The sequence below is a fragment of the Trachemys scripta genome, chromosome 1, assembly GCF_013100865.1.
Source record: "Trachemys scripta elegans isolate TJP31775 chromosome 1, CAS_Tse_1.0, whole genome shotgun sequence".
Taxonomy (NCBI): Eukaryota; Metazoa; Chordata; order Testudines; family Emydidae; genus Trachemys; species Trachemys scripta.
In genome coordinates this window covers 262618839-262635437 of record NC_048298.1, presented here as the reverse complement: position 1 = coordinate 262635437, position 16599 = coordinate 262618839, and positions in this window count along the sequence as shown.

Genomic DNA, 16599 nt, shown 5'->3' with positions numbered 1-16599 from the left:
TGGAAGAACTTTGGCCTAGTAGGGCCCAATAAAACCAATGGGGGTTTCCTGGTATGTTTAGTGTGCTTATTTTTAAATATATATTTTCTACGTAATGCTTTTACCTTAAGAATAAAAGTACTGCTGAGAGAGCTGTGTGGTCACTTGTAACTTCTGGCAATACACTGATCATAGCCCTGGGAGAGAAAGCAAAGTTCAGGAACTTGTCATTGGACAGACTGGCTTGCTAGGAATATCAGTGTATGGCAGGGGGCCGTGCAGTCTTAGAACCCCTAGTCAGAAGGAAGTGGAAGATGGGTCCCTGCCCAGAGAGGGGTGATGGTTGGAGACCCAATGGGGCACTTCTGGAGAGAGCTATGGAGGGGGGTATACAGGTGTAGTTACTCTGAAACTGTGACAATGGTGTCACAAACAAAGGATTAAGATTTCAGGTAATGAAATAGCAACCATAGTATGTGTACTTATAAAATAAATGGCCAAATAATATTGTTGTTTTTTTTTCATACAAATGTTTATACAAATAAAGTACAAAATATAGGGCAAGATCTTCAGGTGATATAAATATACTGAAGTCAGTGGAGTTACAGTGTTCACATTAGTTGGAGAGACTGACTCAGTGCATGAACAACATGTGTTTCAGACTTTACCATGAGCTGTTAGCAGCTATTCAAAGTTTCTGTAATTGCACGGAAAGATATAGTGGAACAAATGTTGGCATATTCAGCATATAGCTTTGATGTATCATCTCATCATTCAAGGCCAAAGAGATGCCAATATGGTTTCAACACTTCAAGGTTGGCCAATCAACGATGCTATAGTAAATATCATGGGGAAAGAAGGATGCTTAACCCTCTGAAGCAGAAATGCTGTACATTCAACTGAACTGGGCTGAATAACCATAGGAGAACAGGAATTCAGACAACTCTGTCATGCATGACTATTATAATTTTTTATATCTATCAAATATACAGAAAAAAAAAAGACTATTCCAAGCCCTCACAGAGTCAAGGAAAGAAAAAAGAAAAACAAGACCAATGGAAGAGAGGTGAATGTGACGTGCAAAGCTAATAAACACATATTTAAGAAATAACTTATCAAATCTACAGAAAACAGTGTGAATCTGAAATCTCAGAGCATTGTGACTCTCCACAAGTTTGTTCATTCAGCAATAAAATTGTCAGAGAAAATAGATACGCTTTCATGAAGTTCAAATGAAGCCTAAAGGGATATAACATTAAAATAACCTCTCTCAAATCCTTTGCTGCTTGGATTCTACAAAAAAAATTGCTCACTCATGAGTGCAAAATGTAATATGAAAAGACCCCAACTTTTGCCCTGCAGAAGGGCAAGTTCTCTTTATCACAAGCAGCTTGGCGGCTTCAGTTCTTTAAGGAAAGCATGTCACTGGAGGTTAATACTGTGCTTACAGATGTTTAATGAGTAAAAGGATTCCCAACTAGGCATTATGGAACCTCTGATCGGATATAAGAATAACTGTTTTCACTGACTTATTCCTAATAAGGTCATCAAACATTTCCAAAACAAAACATCAAAGTTTCCCAATTCACCAGCGTTACCAGTCAGCAATTTCTAGCTTTGCTTTTATTTTCAAGTGGAACAGTCTTAATTTTTATATTGTTTATCACTGTGTTAACTTTGCAGAAAAGACATGCAAGCATGATTTCATGGAAACTGCCAGAACTTTTCTTACTTTGCATTGGTTGCCCATGATGTTATAAAACTGTATGTATTGTTGTCCATTATAAACATAAAATAATGCTCCCAATGCATATATTGTGGCAGGCACTCCAAGTACAGCCAACAATACTTATAACAGTTTGACTCATTGCTGAAATCCAGATCTATCTTGTGTTGCTATAGTATCTTCTTTCTTTGCCAGTGTAATTAGTATGACAAAGTAATTCATTAACTTGTGAAAGAGCTTGTGTTCCAAGAGGTAAAATGAGGGTGAAAATGGTAATTAATGTATTTTGTTAAATGGTTATCTACATCTGTCTTTGCTAATCTACAAAATGTATCAACTAATGAGTTTAAATTACAGGAAGGATAGGAATGCACTTCATAGTTTAAATTACCTTCATTCATTTAAAGTATTTGAAGAAAACAGGCAGCTCATGCTTTTTTTTTTAAACATATTAAGGATTGTTGTGAGAAATTTTAGTTTGAAATCATCAGATTTACTTGCTGACATAAAAGAAATATGAATGTGTGAGGTACATCTCTAACAACTTGATACTGCACACTATAATTTATCATTCCGTGTTTTAAAACTCAGTATCCCAGGTGTTGAAACACTTTATCATTAAATAAAATACAGCTTTTAATGTATATACTTTCAAAATGGTGTCTGATGGTGTTATATCTTTAAAAAATGAAGTATGAGTCCCCTTATTTTGCACTGAAAATATATAGTGCAGCTGAATCTTGCCTTACTGAAAATAATTCCTAGTGACTATTCAAATATGTAGATTAAATCTCACTTTCTCAATTGTATAATGAATATTGGTCTGTTCACCACCTGCCCTTCTGCACTTGATAGCCCTGTCCCCTGAATAGCAGTAGAGAGCAGGAGAGCTCTCAGTGCTCTAGTTGTCTCTCAGCCACACATTGGACAGGCAGTCCAGGAGAAAGGGTGGCTGCTATAGAGATAGTTACAGGAATACTTTATGAGCCTGTTTCTCCACTGCCTTACTTTTCCAGTGTTATGCTAACATGGTTCCACTCATTCCAGTGGAGTTACCCTTGTGTGACTGTTAGATATGATTTTTTAAAAATCTGTGGTTTTTTAATGTTTTAAATGATTCAGAGCTATGAAGTCAAGCAGATTGTTAGCCCATGTAACTACATGATATTATTAGTTATCCTTGGCCTCCTTCCCCCTATATGCTTGTTACAGTCATTTGTTGTGTCTTAAATTAGACTGTTTGGCCTGGATACACAGAGGGACTTGGGTTCTGCAATGCCTAACTTTTAAATACTTAAAAAATCGTACAAAGAACATTATCTGTTAGTCTTTAAGGTGCCACCAGACTCCTTGTTGTTTTTGTAGATACAGACTAACACGGCTACCCCCTGATACTTGATACAAAGAACATTGCAATCCATAAAGTAACATTGCTTGAGTTAGATGGTTACACCTCCTATACAATGATTGAGGAGAAAGAAGTACATCGGAATGTGATCCACAAAAGCCAGCAGGCTAAACTAACCCATGGGAGATGCTGATGAGAGGAGTTTGTCCTAAGCCCTGCCCTCTCACAGAGTTAGGCATTTAAATCCAGGCTCCAGGGAGGCACTTATATATGCTAACAATCTACTGCTAGGAACCCTTCTCATGGAGTCAGGTGGCTTAGGCACCTAAGTCGTTTCCTGCCCCACAAAACAGCTGGATAAAGAGGAGCTTTTAACCCAGTGGTTAGAACATTCACCTGCAATGTGAGAGAGCTAGGTTCAGTTGCTCACTCTGTGTAAGGAGGAGGAGAGAGGAGTTGAATGGGGTTCTCCAACACCTCTTAGGAGTATGAACTATGGGATATTTTGATGTGGTGTTCCTTCAATCTCTTCTGTTCAGGCTGTTCCAGTTTGGGTAAATACTTAGAGTCATTAGGCCAGAGAGGCAGTGCAAATAACTATACGTCTATACAGTGTAGAGAACAATGAGTTCCCAGTTCTGTTTGGAGCCCTTACGCACTATTGTAACATTATTAAATAATAATAATAAATAATAATAATTAATACTTAATAATAAAGCCACTTCCTATTTAACTGCTATGTTTGTGCTACTTTTAATGATCAGTGGGGCTTTTGGTTGTAGGGATAAGTGTGGAAGAAATTTTCTTTGATGTTTTAAGAGGCAAAAAAATAATTCTGCGCCTTCTCCAGTCTGCTGATAAAGAATTGAACCACTTAAAGGGATTGTACAACTTTTATATTGCTTGAGATGCCTTGGTAATAAAATAACAAAACTTTATTTAAAATTCATTACACAACTCAATCTGTTCTGGGAAAATATCAATTTTGCTTACATGCTTACATCTGATACTCAGTGATCACTGTTTCATAGATTTGCAAGTACTGATTAATTAGATGTGACTATCAAAAAATATGTCTTCAAAACACCTATATGTGTAATAATATGGATTTGCTTCTGGAGTAACTCCACTGAAGTCAATGTGAATAAACCAGTACAAACTAATGTGAGATCAGAATCCTGCAGCTCAAACTTTTATAGTACCCTACACCATCATAATATTTTGCAGATTTACATAAACTGGTAGTTGTCCAAATATTTGTGAGCAAGGAATAATATGACCCTGCAAATTACAGCACAACAAATGTCATATTTATTTGCCAAAATATTTACAAATTTCTTTTTTTACAATTCAGCTAGTTCTACAGGTTCTTAATAATTTACTAGGAGAAAACAACAATGAAACAGCACACAAATCTTATTTTGCATATCTGGCTACCTTTTCATGTCTATGCTCAAAGCACATTTTTTAATTTCTGTATTTACAACATATAGTATAACTTTCTGAATAATATGAGTGGGGGAAGCAAAACAAACTGTATTGTTTCATCATTTGGAATTTTTAAATAACATCTACCTGCAGCGAACACAGAACACACAAAGAATGACTATGTTACTTCTGTACAAATATATCACAATTTTTAGTGATATCAGCATGGAGATTCTTCACTCTGTTTGTAGATCATAAAAGTAATGCTATTTTATAAAAGTGACTGGACTATCATACATGAGAAGATTAAATATAAGGTCCTTTTATACTGGATGCAGTGGCAAGTGTATCAGAGTATTTATATTGTAGGCAGCTGTATGTTTGCAAACAATAATTACAATATACTGCCAGATATGAAATAGTATATGGCTGAAATAGTAGCAATACATTATTCTAAGCTTATCCCTGCCTTACATGAGAATTTGGGGGCAGGATAACAGGAAGTCAAAGATGCAGTCTTCTTCGGCATTCCAGCCCTTGCCTCACCACCCAGACACTGGACTCTATGATGAATGGTTACTGTTAACCAATTTAATCAAAGATAGTGTTTTACTAATCCCAAGAGATCAGCCACATACCTAGGTCAATATAGGACTCAGATCTTTCCCAATAACCACACTGCTGACAATCCTTTAGTAACTAAAATATAAAGATTTAATAATGAAATATAAGAAGATAGTTAATAATGGTTAATAGATGATGCACATATAAATAATTACGAAGTCCTTATATCAGCTTTGTAGCAGTGATGGTATAAACTACTGGCTTGTAAAGTCTCTCTGGTAACTTCCAAAAGATTGGAAGGTCCTCAGACCATAGTTCAAAATGTTCCTTTTAGTTGTAAATCCACAGTTCAAAGAATCAGGGTAGGAAAAAGACAAAATGCAGATATCTCAATGGCATTTTATATCTTCTGCCATGTGCCTTGAAATTGACTGTCTCAGACAAAGCTCACAGTCTAGTTGGTGGAAAATTAATGGCTCAAGATGGAATCCAGGGCCACATGAGCATATCACATGTCTTTACATGACTTGATAACTCACAGGGAGTAGCCTTTATCTATATTCTTGTTGAGGTGTCCGCAGGAAGGCTTACTGGGTGGGATGAGTTTCCTCTATGGCCCATTGTTAGAGTGAAGTGTCCTTAATGAGCCATCAGCACATAACTGTCTAGCCTTGATGTAAATCTTATCTGCTGGGTGTTACCCAGGAATACAGCACATGTCTAAGACACTAGTGCTTGGCCAATATTCATAACTACAGATACAAAGATGATACATACATATAAATAGGATAATCATAATTAGCAAATCATAACTTTTCCATTGACACCTTACATGACATACTTTGTACAAGATTTGTGGCACTTGTAAAACAGTGGCAATATCAATGATATAAATGGTAACATTGAAGCATACAGCATCACAGGTGGGAGTGATTGCAATGAGCTCTGTTTCTCATTGATCATGTGACTCATGAGTTCATGAGTAGACCATATGAGTCTGTGAAGGTTGTCCTCTGTCTTGATCATGCACCACACACCAATTTTGCTTTCCCCAGCCAAGATGGAGTATTGGAGTCTGACAAGGGTTAAAAATACACATTAAAAATAATTAGATTGTATTGCCAAACTTTCACTTTACTGTACTATATCATAGTATTTTAGATTTCATGCCAAATGAAAAAACAGGCTGAATGCTGGTCTGAACTGTCCCTATGGGAGCAACTAACTATTTGCTTCTAATCCACTCTTGCTTATTTTCCAATCCTACCATCTGTCACTCTCTCTCTCTCTCTCTTTGAGACAGATGTTATTGTCTGAACCTTTCTCTATTATTGGACCATCCCACCCCTTCTGAATGTTTTATAAACTGTCTTCCTTAACTTATTTTCTCTATTTCTCTTTGGCTTGTAATACCCTTCACTATTCTTTGGTCATTCAAACAGTCTTCTTTTTTTTTCTTGGTATCCTTCCAGCCCCGCATCATTGTATCCATTATCCTTCTGCATATTTTGGGTTTTACTCACTTTCCTGTCTTTTAGCACCAATCTGTGGAACCTCTGTAGCTCCCTCTGTATCTCTCACTCTATTGATCTGATAGAAATGAATTATTCCAACCTTTACTTGTGCATGTCCTCACTAGTTTTATACATTTATAGTTGCTTATGTTATGGGGTTGTTCTAAGTGTTTAGAGGGCAATACATAAATCCCTGAAAAATGGGGGGGAAATGGCAGTTTGACATACAAATGCAAAGTTGATGGTCAATACTTACCAGTCTTCTTTCATGAAACATAACCACACATTTTCTAGTTCACATTTAAGTGAGTAGGAGGTTCAGAATGGAGAATTGGGACAAATTCAGCGTTGCTGGTGAAATTATTGAAAGGTCATGTTCTCATCAGATTTATGAAAAGTGAAAGATATGGCAATTTCACCTGCATTGTTCACATTAAAAATCGTTATAAAGACAAAATTAAAAGTATATGCAAGTCTGAACCATTTTTCTCTCTCTCCTTAATTATTCACTTAAAACACTGAGTAGTAACACACCTTGATTCAGGTGTTTATTATATGTAGTGTAACATTTTTAGCCAGCGACAGAACACAGTGGCATGCAACAGTCAGAAATACCTGCATCGCCTTTGAGGAAGACCGCTGCCGGTGTGTACAAGAGGCACGCGTATGACATCACAGAGCATCAGCAGCTCACAATCCATTGACCGTGAACTTCCCATGCACCATCTGCAGCAAAATGTGCACCTCTAGAATTGGCCTGTACAGTCATCAGAGGGCACACCATGAGAACAACAATAGATAACAATGGTCTACTATTTTTGAGACGTCGTCTGCTTCAGAGATAAAATGTGCTATTTATTATGTATTTTGATGTGCTGAATTCAAATATGACAATTAAAACAACTGATTGGCTATTGTTTCTAAGATATTTAAGTTTTTACATTTTATGTCTATGTATATTGTGTAGATAGTAGAGTTTTAATCATAAATTGTAAGCCTAGGTCTTTTCATGTGTTTATGGTTGCTTTACATGATAATATTTCATCTGTCCTGTTTATGTAACACTTTAAAAATCAGCAAAAGGGTTATATAAATAAAATTTATTATGAAACAAAAGGCAAAAAACTATTCTGTACATAGTTTAGTCCTATTCAGTGTCTACTCGGCGTTTCTTGGCTTGTCTCTTGTATTCATTAAATGGAGCATCTCTTGTCACTGTCCAGCAATAGTCTGCAAGCATTGATGGGCTCCATTTGCCCTGATAGCGTTTCTCCATTGTTGCAATGTCCTGGTGAAATCGCTCGCCGTGCTTGTCGCTCACTGCTCCGCAGTTCGGTGGCAAAAAATCTAGATGAGTGCAAAAAATGTCTCGTTAGTGACATGTTGCAACCAAGGCTTTTGTATGCCTTGAGGAGGTTTTCCACCAACAACCTGTAGTTGTCTGCCTTGTTGTTTCTGAGAAAATTTATTGCCACTAGCTGGAAGGCTTTCCATGCCGTCTTTTCCTTTCCTCACAGTGCATGGTCAAATGCATCATCTTGAAGAAGTTCACGAATCTGAGGACCAACAAAGACACCTTCCTTTATCTTAGCTTCACTTAACCTTGGAAATTTTCCACGGAGGTACTTGGAAGCTGCTTGTGTTTTGTCAATGTCCTTGACATAGTTCTTCATCAGACCCAGCTTGATGTGTAAGGATGGTAAAAAAATCTTCCTTGATTCAACAAGTGGTGGATGCTGAACACTTTTCCTCCCAGGCTCCAATGACTGTCGGAGTGGCCAATCTTTCTTGATGTAGTGGGAATCTCTTGCACGACTATCCCATTCGCAGAAAAAACAGCAGTACTTTGTGTATCCAGTCTGCAGACCAAGCAAGAGAGCAACAACCTTCAAATCGCCACAAAGCTGCCACTGATGTTGGTCATAGTTTATGCACCTCAAAAGTTGTTTCATGTTTTCATAGGTTTCCTTCATATGGACTTCATGACCAACTGGAATTGATGGCAAAACATTGCCATTATGCAGTAAAACAGCTTTAAGACTCGTCTTCGATGAATCAATGAAAAGTCTCCATTCATCTGGATTGTGAATGATGTTGAGGGCTGCCATCACACCATCGATGTTGTTGCAGGCTACAAGATCACCTTCCATGAAGAAGAATGGGACAAGATCCTTTTGACGGTCACAGAACATGAAAACCCTAACATCACCTGCCAGGAGATTCCACTGCTGTAGTCTGGAGCCCAACAGCTCTGCCTTACTCTTGGGTAGTTCCAAATCCCTGAACAGGTCATTCAGTTCACCTTGTGTTATGAGGTGTGGTTCAGAGGAGGAGGATGGGAGAAAATGTGGGTCCTGTGACATTGATGGTTCAGGACCAGCAGTTTCATCTTCTTTCTCTTCCTCGTCTGACTCAAGTGAGAATGATTCTGGTGCATCAGGAACCGGCAGTCCTTCTCCGTGGGGTACTGGGCGTATAGCTGATGGAATGTTTGGATAATGCACAGTCCACTTTTTCTTCTTTGACACACCTTTCCCAACTGGAGGCACCATGCAGAAGTAACAATTGCTGGTATGATCTGTTGGCTCTCTCCAAATCATTGCCACTGCAAAAGGCATAGATTTCATTTTCCTGTTCAACCACTGGCGAAGATTTGTTGCATAAGTGTTGCAGCATATGTGGTGTGGGGCCCACTTCTTGTCCTGATCTCCAATTTTGCAGCCAAAATAAAGATGATAGGCTTTCTTAACCATAGTAGTTATATTGCACTTTTGTGATGCAAAAGTCACTTCACCACAAACATAGCAGAAGTTATCTGCACTGTTCAAACAAGTACGAGACATCTCTGCTCACTTTGGCTAAACAGAAATGTGTCCCTTTGCAAAACTCAAACACCGACAAATAAGAGAGCATGACACTGTATGATTTCTAGAGTTGATATAGGGCAATTTGTTCAGCAGAGTGATGTAAGCTTCGTTATGATTGCATCATCCATGACTTCTAGGAATAACATGCTGCAATTCATATCATGTATGATGCAATACCAGCTTCAGATTGCATCATTCATTGTTTTGCCTAAAAAGCAAGTACTGTCCAAACCCAGTCATAGATTTATTCATAGATCCAGTCAAAGATGTATTTTAGTCATTTCTGGTTTAAATTGAGATCCCTTTCCTTTATAACTCACTTATCCTCTGCCATTCCCAAGTCAAGGGTCGTATATGCTGACCCAATAGCATATCTTGAAAACTAGAGCCAATCAACAATTTTAAGCATCATTTTCATTCTCAGTGACCCAGAATTAGTAAAGTTTGACTACATTTATTTCAGAAGCATTTTGGCTGTGGAGCAGTGTAATCTGCACCGATTTGTCATCATCGGATCGATGGACTACCAACAATATTTTTAGCAGCTTTGAGAGAATTACTTTGCTAAGAGACACCATTGGGGAATTTGAAAGTCAGCATACTTTGTTGATAAATAGGTAAGTTGTTTTTTTTTTTAATTGGGCATGCAGAATTGTGAAATTGTTTTAAAAAAACATTTTGAAGTTGTGTTATATGGACCCAGATCTTTCCTATGGTCAACCTTCAAAATGATATTGTAACAATGTGGGATGCTACAAGGCCCTCCACAGGGATGCAGGACTTGTTTCACCCCTTATTGTGTTATCAGCTGCTCAAGTCCTAACTGGAGCGAGAGTGTAACTGTGCCTGAGTCATACTTGTTGAAAGTTCATTTAAATCTAACAGAGTATAAGAAGGCTTAAAGCCTCTTTCAGGGAAGAAGCATTTAGCGTTTAGGGTGAAGAGGTTCTCCCTCCTTGCAGGTTCATTAAGAGAAAGTTGGGGCCCTAGTACATCATGTTCAGTGGGTCCCCACTCCTTCCTGTTTTACTGTATTTAAATTGATGTTACATAACATTTTATCCAGACTCCACCACTTTTCCACATGACAGTGCTCCGGACCCCAATACAATTGTACCCTTTCCCTCGCCATCAGCCCTGCCTCCTGTCTCCTCTCTATGGTTGCAGATCCCCCTTTAAGGAGCCACAGAGCCAGTGAAGAGGTACAAAATCCATACATGTATTTTTGAAAGACTGGGATACTGGCAAATTAAATTTAAATAGTTACTTTCCCAGAGCATGGCTGAAACTTCCATCTAGTTGTTATGGGGTAAACAAACCCCACACTGGAATGGAAAGAGTTAAAGGACTACATTGGGCCCAGCTAGCCCTGCCTCTCCAACCCTGCAGAGCATGTTCCAGATGGAGATAGGGTTAAAAAAGGAGCAACCCAGCTCAGAAGGAGAAGGTTGGGGTGGAGTGCAGACATACCCAGAAGGCTCCCGACAAAAGGAGCTGGAGAAGCCTCCCTGACAGGACAAGACTGTGTGCAGAGCCAAGATGGGGCTGGCAGGTTTTGATTTCCCTTTTTGCCTTCCTTTTTTGCTTTATCTGAGACCAGGAACAATGGTAGGAAGCAACCCAGGAAGGGTAGTTGAGGCCATGTGATGCTGACCTTCCTAAGGCCCTGAGTCGGAGCCTGCTGGAGTGGGCGGGCCCAGGCTTCCCTACCTCTGCCCCTGCAATGATCATACTCTAACCACTAGGCGGACCCTATTACACTAGTCTTTATGGGGAATAAAAACTCAATCGACAAATAAATTTCGTCTTCTCTTTTCTTGCAACTTTATTTTTAAAAAAGCCCTACTTGTGTGTAAATATATATATTTACAACACTTCTTGTTTAGCATGAAGGTTTCTGTACTGTCCTATAGCCTCTGCTCTCAACTCTCACTGAACTCACTGGGAGTTGCCTGTTGGTACCTTTGGGCTCTTGTTACTTGTGTTCTATGAATACCCAATGCTATAGAGGCAGAATCTGCTAAGCATGTTTTAACAATCTATTGCAGGTGTGGGCAAACCACATCCAGCCCGCGGGACTGTCCTGCCCGGCCCCTGAGCTCCTGGCCTGGGAAGCTCGCCCCTGGCCCCTCCCCTGCTGTCCCCCCTCCCCCACAGCCTCAGATCGCTTGCTCCACCACTGGCACAATGCTCTGGGCGGCGGGGCTGTGAGCTCCTGGGGCAGCACAGCTGCAGAGCCTGGCCTGATCCAGTGTTCTGTGCTCTGTGCTATACGGTGGCGGCGGCAGCATGGCCTGGCTCCAGCCGGACTGTGAGGCAGTAGCACCACCAGCCCCCGGTGCTCTAGGCAGTGCGGAAGGGAGCAGGGAGCAGGGGGGATAGAGGGCAGGAGAGTTCAGGGTGGCGGTCAGGGAGCGGGGGCGTGGATGGTGGTTGGGGGGGGGAATGGGGTTGAATGGGGGCAGGTGTCCCGGGGGGGCAGTCAGGAAGGAGGGGGGATTGGATGGGGCAGCAGGGGGCAGTCAGGGGCAGGAGTTCCAGGGGCTGTCGGGACAGGGAGAAGGGTTTTTTGGATGGGGCAGGGGTCCTGGGGGGGGGGCATCAGGAATGAGAGGAGGGGTTGGATGGGGCAGTGGGAGTCTGGGGGCAGTCAGGGGACAGGGAGTAGGGTGTGTGTGGATGGAGCAGGGGTCCCAGAGGTGCCGTCAGGGAACAGGGGGGATTGGATGGGGCAGGAGTCCTGGGGGCAGATAAGAGGTGGTGGCCGGGCCACGACCCCCTCTCCTAACTGGCCCTCCATACAATTTACAAAACCCAATGTGGCCCTCAGGCCAAAATATTTGCCCGCCCCTGTTCTACCCCTACTCTGACACTAAGATTTATTTACCCCAACCATAAATAACTAGATACATAACCTGAACCTAATGCTAATCCTACACCCTAATCTTAAATACTAACCCATAATCCAGAGCTGGGCAAACTACAACTCGTGGGCCACATCCGGCCCCCGGGATCATCCTTCCCGGCCCTGGAGCTCCCAGCCAGGGAGGCTAGACCGCGGCCCCTCCCCTGCTGTCCCCCCTCTGCCGCAGCCTCAGCTCACCGTGCCACCAGCACTCTGGGCAGCGAGGCTGCAAGCTCCTGCGAGGCAGCGTGGCCCCCGTAGCTGGCTCCGGCCGGGTGGCATGGCTGCCAGACATGGTGCTCTGAGCTGCATGGTAAGGGGGGGGGGGTTGCATAAGGGACAGGGGATTTCTGAGGGGCAGTCGGGGGACAGGGAGAGGGCGATTGGATGGGGAGGAGGTTGGGGGGCACGATCAGGGGACGGGAAACAGGAGGGGTTGGATAGGCGTGGAAGTCCCAGAGGGCCTGTCAGGGGACGGGGGTGTGGATAGAGGTCGGGGCAGTCAGGGGACAGGGATCGGGGGTGTTGGATGGGGGGTGGGGTCCCTGGTGGTCGGTTAATGGTGGGGGTACCAGGAGGGGGACAAGGAGCAGGGGGGTTGGATGGGTTGGTGGTTCTGAGGGGGGCAGTCAGGGGGAAGGAATTGGGAGGGTGCATGTAGGGGGCAGGGGCCAGGCTGTTTGGGGAAGCACAGCCTTCCTTACCCAGCCCTCCATACAGTTTTGGAACCCCAATGTGGCCCTCAGGCCACAAAGTTTGCCCACCCCTGGTCTATTGAGTACCTTTACTTGTTCTCCTCCCAAATAAAGGAATATATTAAAGTCCAGAAAAAAACAAAACCCTCCAAAAGTTATATTTTTCAGAAGTTACTGGGAGCATTTTCTGAAGTGTGTATAGTAGAATGAGCTTCATTAGATGAAGTGCACCCAGCTCAAATATTCACAATTATTTAGCTTCATGAAATTACTGTATTAAGGACATATTAATTCCACTCCAGATATGCTGTTTCCTTATTGTGGACACACATTTATAAATAACACAAATGTGTTGGCTACAGATATGAAATTCAATTATTGGGCTATTTAATAAGTATAAGATTTTCCCTTGGTAAAAAAAGTCCATTTTTTACATAGAAAAGAGAAGAAGAATAAGAAGACATGGAAGTGTAAAATATGTACTGGAAATAAATGCAACAATATAGATATTAAGCCTTGTTTTCTAAATTTTTCCATAAGTTGTGAAGAACCAAAATCTTTAATGGAACCAGCATTTTCTGAAGGCTTATGTTTAATGGTAGTTTTAAAAACTGCCTGTGTGCCAAATGGCTTTAGACAATTTCAGGTATTGGAAATAAAAACTATGAATTTCAATTTCAACAATAAAGAGATATTTTTTTTAAAAAAATCGAGGGGCTGAATCTGCTCTGTTTCATAAACCAACCCCACTGATTGCAATGTCTCAGTAGTTATACTGTAAATGAGAACGGAATCTGGTGCATCAACTTCAATATAACGACTCATGATAAAGATTAAAAACAATGGCCCAATATTTTGTAGACCATTCTTAGATAACTGAGATTGTTAAAAGTATTCTTTCTTTAGAATGCTCCCCACCACAGACTCAGAGGTGGGGAGGCTGTACCAGGGGCAGCAACAGAAAAAAAAAAAAACTTTGTCCCCCTGTAAGGATTGCACCCCCTCTTCCCTCGTGGGCTTGAGGAGGGGAAAACGGGGTGTGACGCATGGCTAGAAAGGGTTAAACAGTTTGCAGGTTGAATGACCCAAAAGCCCATTTTAAAGGCATGTTAGAAAGGTATGGGAATGATAATTAGGGCCTTTCATGATAAATAGGCTACAACTTTGAAATGCAAACCTATATTGTTAGAAGTAATACTAATTGTGTGTATCTTAGATGCTACCCATAAACAGACAGTTCCTGTCTGTCACTATAACTATTGATTCAGACAGCAAAAGGGAATATTAACATTTGGATGAATCTTGAGTAACTGCTTACTGTATTTTTCACTCCATGCATCTGATGAAGTGGGTTTTAGCCCACAAAAGCTTATGCCCAAATAAATGTGTTAGTCTCTAAAGTGCCACAAGGACTCCTCATTGTTTTTGCTGATACAGACGAACACAGCTGCGACTCTGAAACCTGAATAAAATAATGTCATTGTCTATATGCCTCTTTGAAGTTTGTGATCGACTACCTAATGGACAAATTGTCCTATGTTAATTTGTGTAACTAATTATTATTACTGGTGGTGTTTAGAAAGCAAAAGGTTACATCAAAAGCCTATTATTTAACCAGGCCCGTGTGGTGAAATGGATGCTAGAACCAGTGGCATAGCCAGCTTCTAAGAGGAGGCGGAGCAAACATAAAAAAGCCCCCCCCCTTGCCCCCCCCCCTGGCCCTCCCCCCTTGGCCCCCCCCCCGCCCCCCCTGCGCCCCCCCCCCCCGGCTCCTGCTCTGTCCGCACTGCCCCTCCTTCCCCATGGCTCCTCTGGCCAGCCTGCCACCCCGTTGCCCCCTCCCCGCTCCTCCTGCCGTGGCTGTCGGCCGCCATGCTGCGCTCCCCTGTTCCTCCGGCCGCACCCCCATGGCTGACGGCCACGCTGCAGGCCACCAGCCTGCGCCCCCCCTCGCCCCTCCGGCTGTGGCTGCTGGCTGCACTGCGGGCCGCCAGCCTGCGCCCCCCCTCGCTCCTCCGGCCGCTTTTGGAAAGGCTGGGGAAGCGGCTGCTTCCCCTGCACCCCGCTAGCTACGCTACTGGCTAGAACACTGTATAAAAGACCCCTGGGTCCTGATTCTGTCATTTCTGATCTGCTTAAGCTTCATCAGGGGAAGATTGAGTTGCAAGACTGAGGTCCCAGTTATGCTGGTATGCACAGAATATGAAATTTGGACATTGGACTATAAACTATGAACTGTTTCTGAAAGAACTCTTTGCAACTACAAAGCTCGCCATCTCTGCTATGAAACTGCACCTCAATGAATTGAACTCTAGGTTTGTATGTATATTGATCTTTTAACCATACTCTCTCTCTTGTTTTTTAATACATTTTAGTTTAGTTAATAAGAATTGGCTGTAGCGTGTATTGGGGTAAGATCTGAAACATTCATTAATCTGGGAGGTAATGTTTCCGATCCTTTGGGATTGGTAGAACCTTTTCTTTTATATGATGAAATAAGATTTACAGAAATTTTCATCATATTTGACAAGGGTACCTGGATGGAGGCCTGAAGCTGGATCACTTTAAGGGAACTGTGTTGTCTGGACTTCTGAGTAATCAGTAAGGTCATAAAGAAGCTGTTTTATGCTGGCTTGGTGAATCTAAATATTGGAATATCCACCAGATTTGGGGGGGTTGACTGCCCCATTCTGTGCAGTTCACCCTAATTGAGTGACCAGAGCTGTCCCTCACTAGGACCCCAATCACAGGGGGTAATCTATGGCCGATTGGTTAAACTGAAAGGAGCAACATAAGCCTATTAGTTCCCACACACCAAAGGGAGGGTTTATGAGCTATTCCATCTTCACAGGAGTGGCAATACTACAGTAGAAAGAAAATCTGTGCCTGTCCTTTCTCTGCCCCACTAGGACTTAAATAGGACTGGGTTTGGGGGCCTTGCTGTGGGCATCTTGCTCATCATCTTGTGGGAGCTGGGAAGGAATTTTTCCCGCTTTACCAGATTGGCTTTGGTACAATGGGATTTTTCTTTTTTTTCACCTTCATCTCAGCATCCCGGGGGTAGGTTACGTAAAATTAATTTTGTCACAACATGGGAGGTATCCAGTGCAGATACTTGTTCAATAGAGGATGTGGTTCCCTGATACACCAGAATTTGAAGTAGATTAGCAGAAGGCATCTCGTAAAAAAGGTGGGGACTCCTGATATCTGGAACAGCAAGCAGACAACCCCTTAACCCTTGTATGAAGGGAAGATTGTGGGGTCCCAGCAATGGTGCTAAAATGGGAAGGGAAGGCTGATTATAATAGGAATGGTGACTTGCATTGGATGAGTTATAGATTCATAGATTCATAGATTCATAGATTATAGGACTGGAAGGGACCTCGAGAGGTCATCGAGTCCAGTCCCCTGCTCGCATGGCAGGACCAAATACTCTCTAGACCATCCCTGATAGACATTTATCTAACCTACTCTTAAATATCTCCAGAGACGGAGATTCCACAACCTCCCTAGGCAATTTGTTCCAGTGTTTAACCACCCTGACAGTTAGGAACTTTTTCCTAATGTCCAACC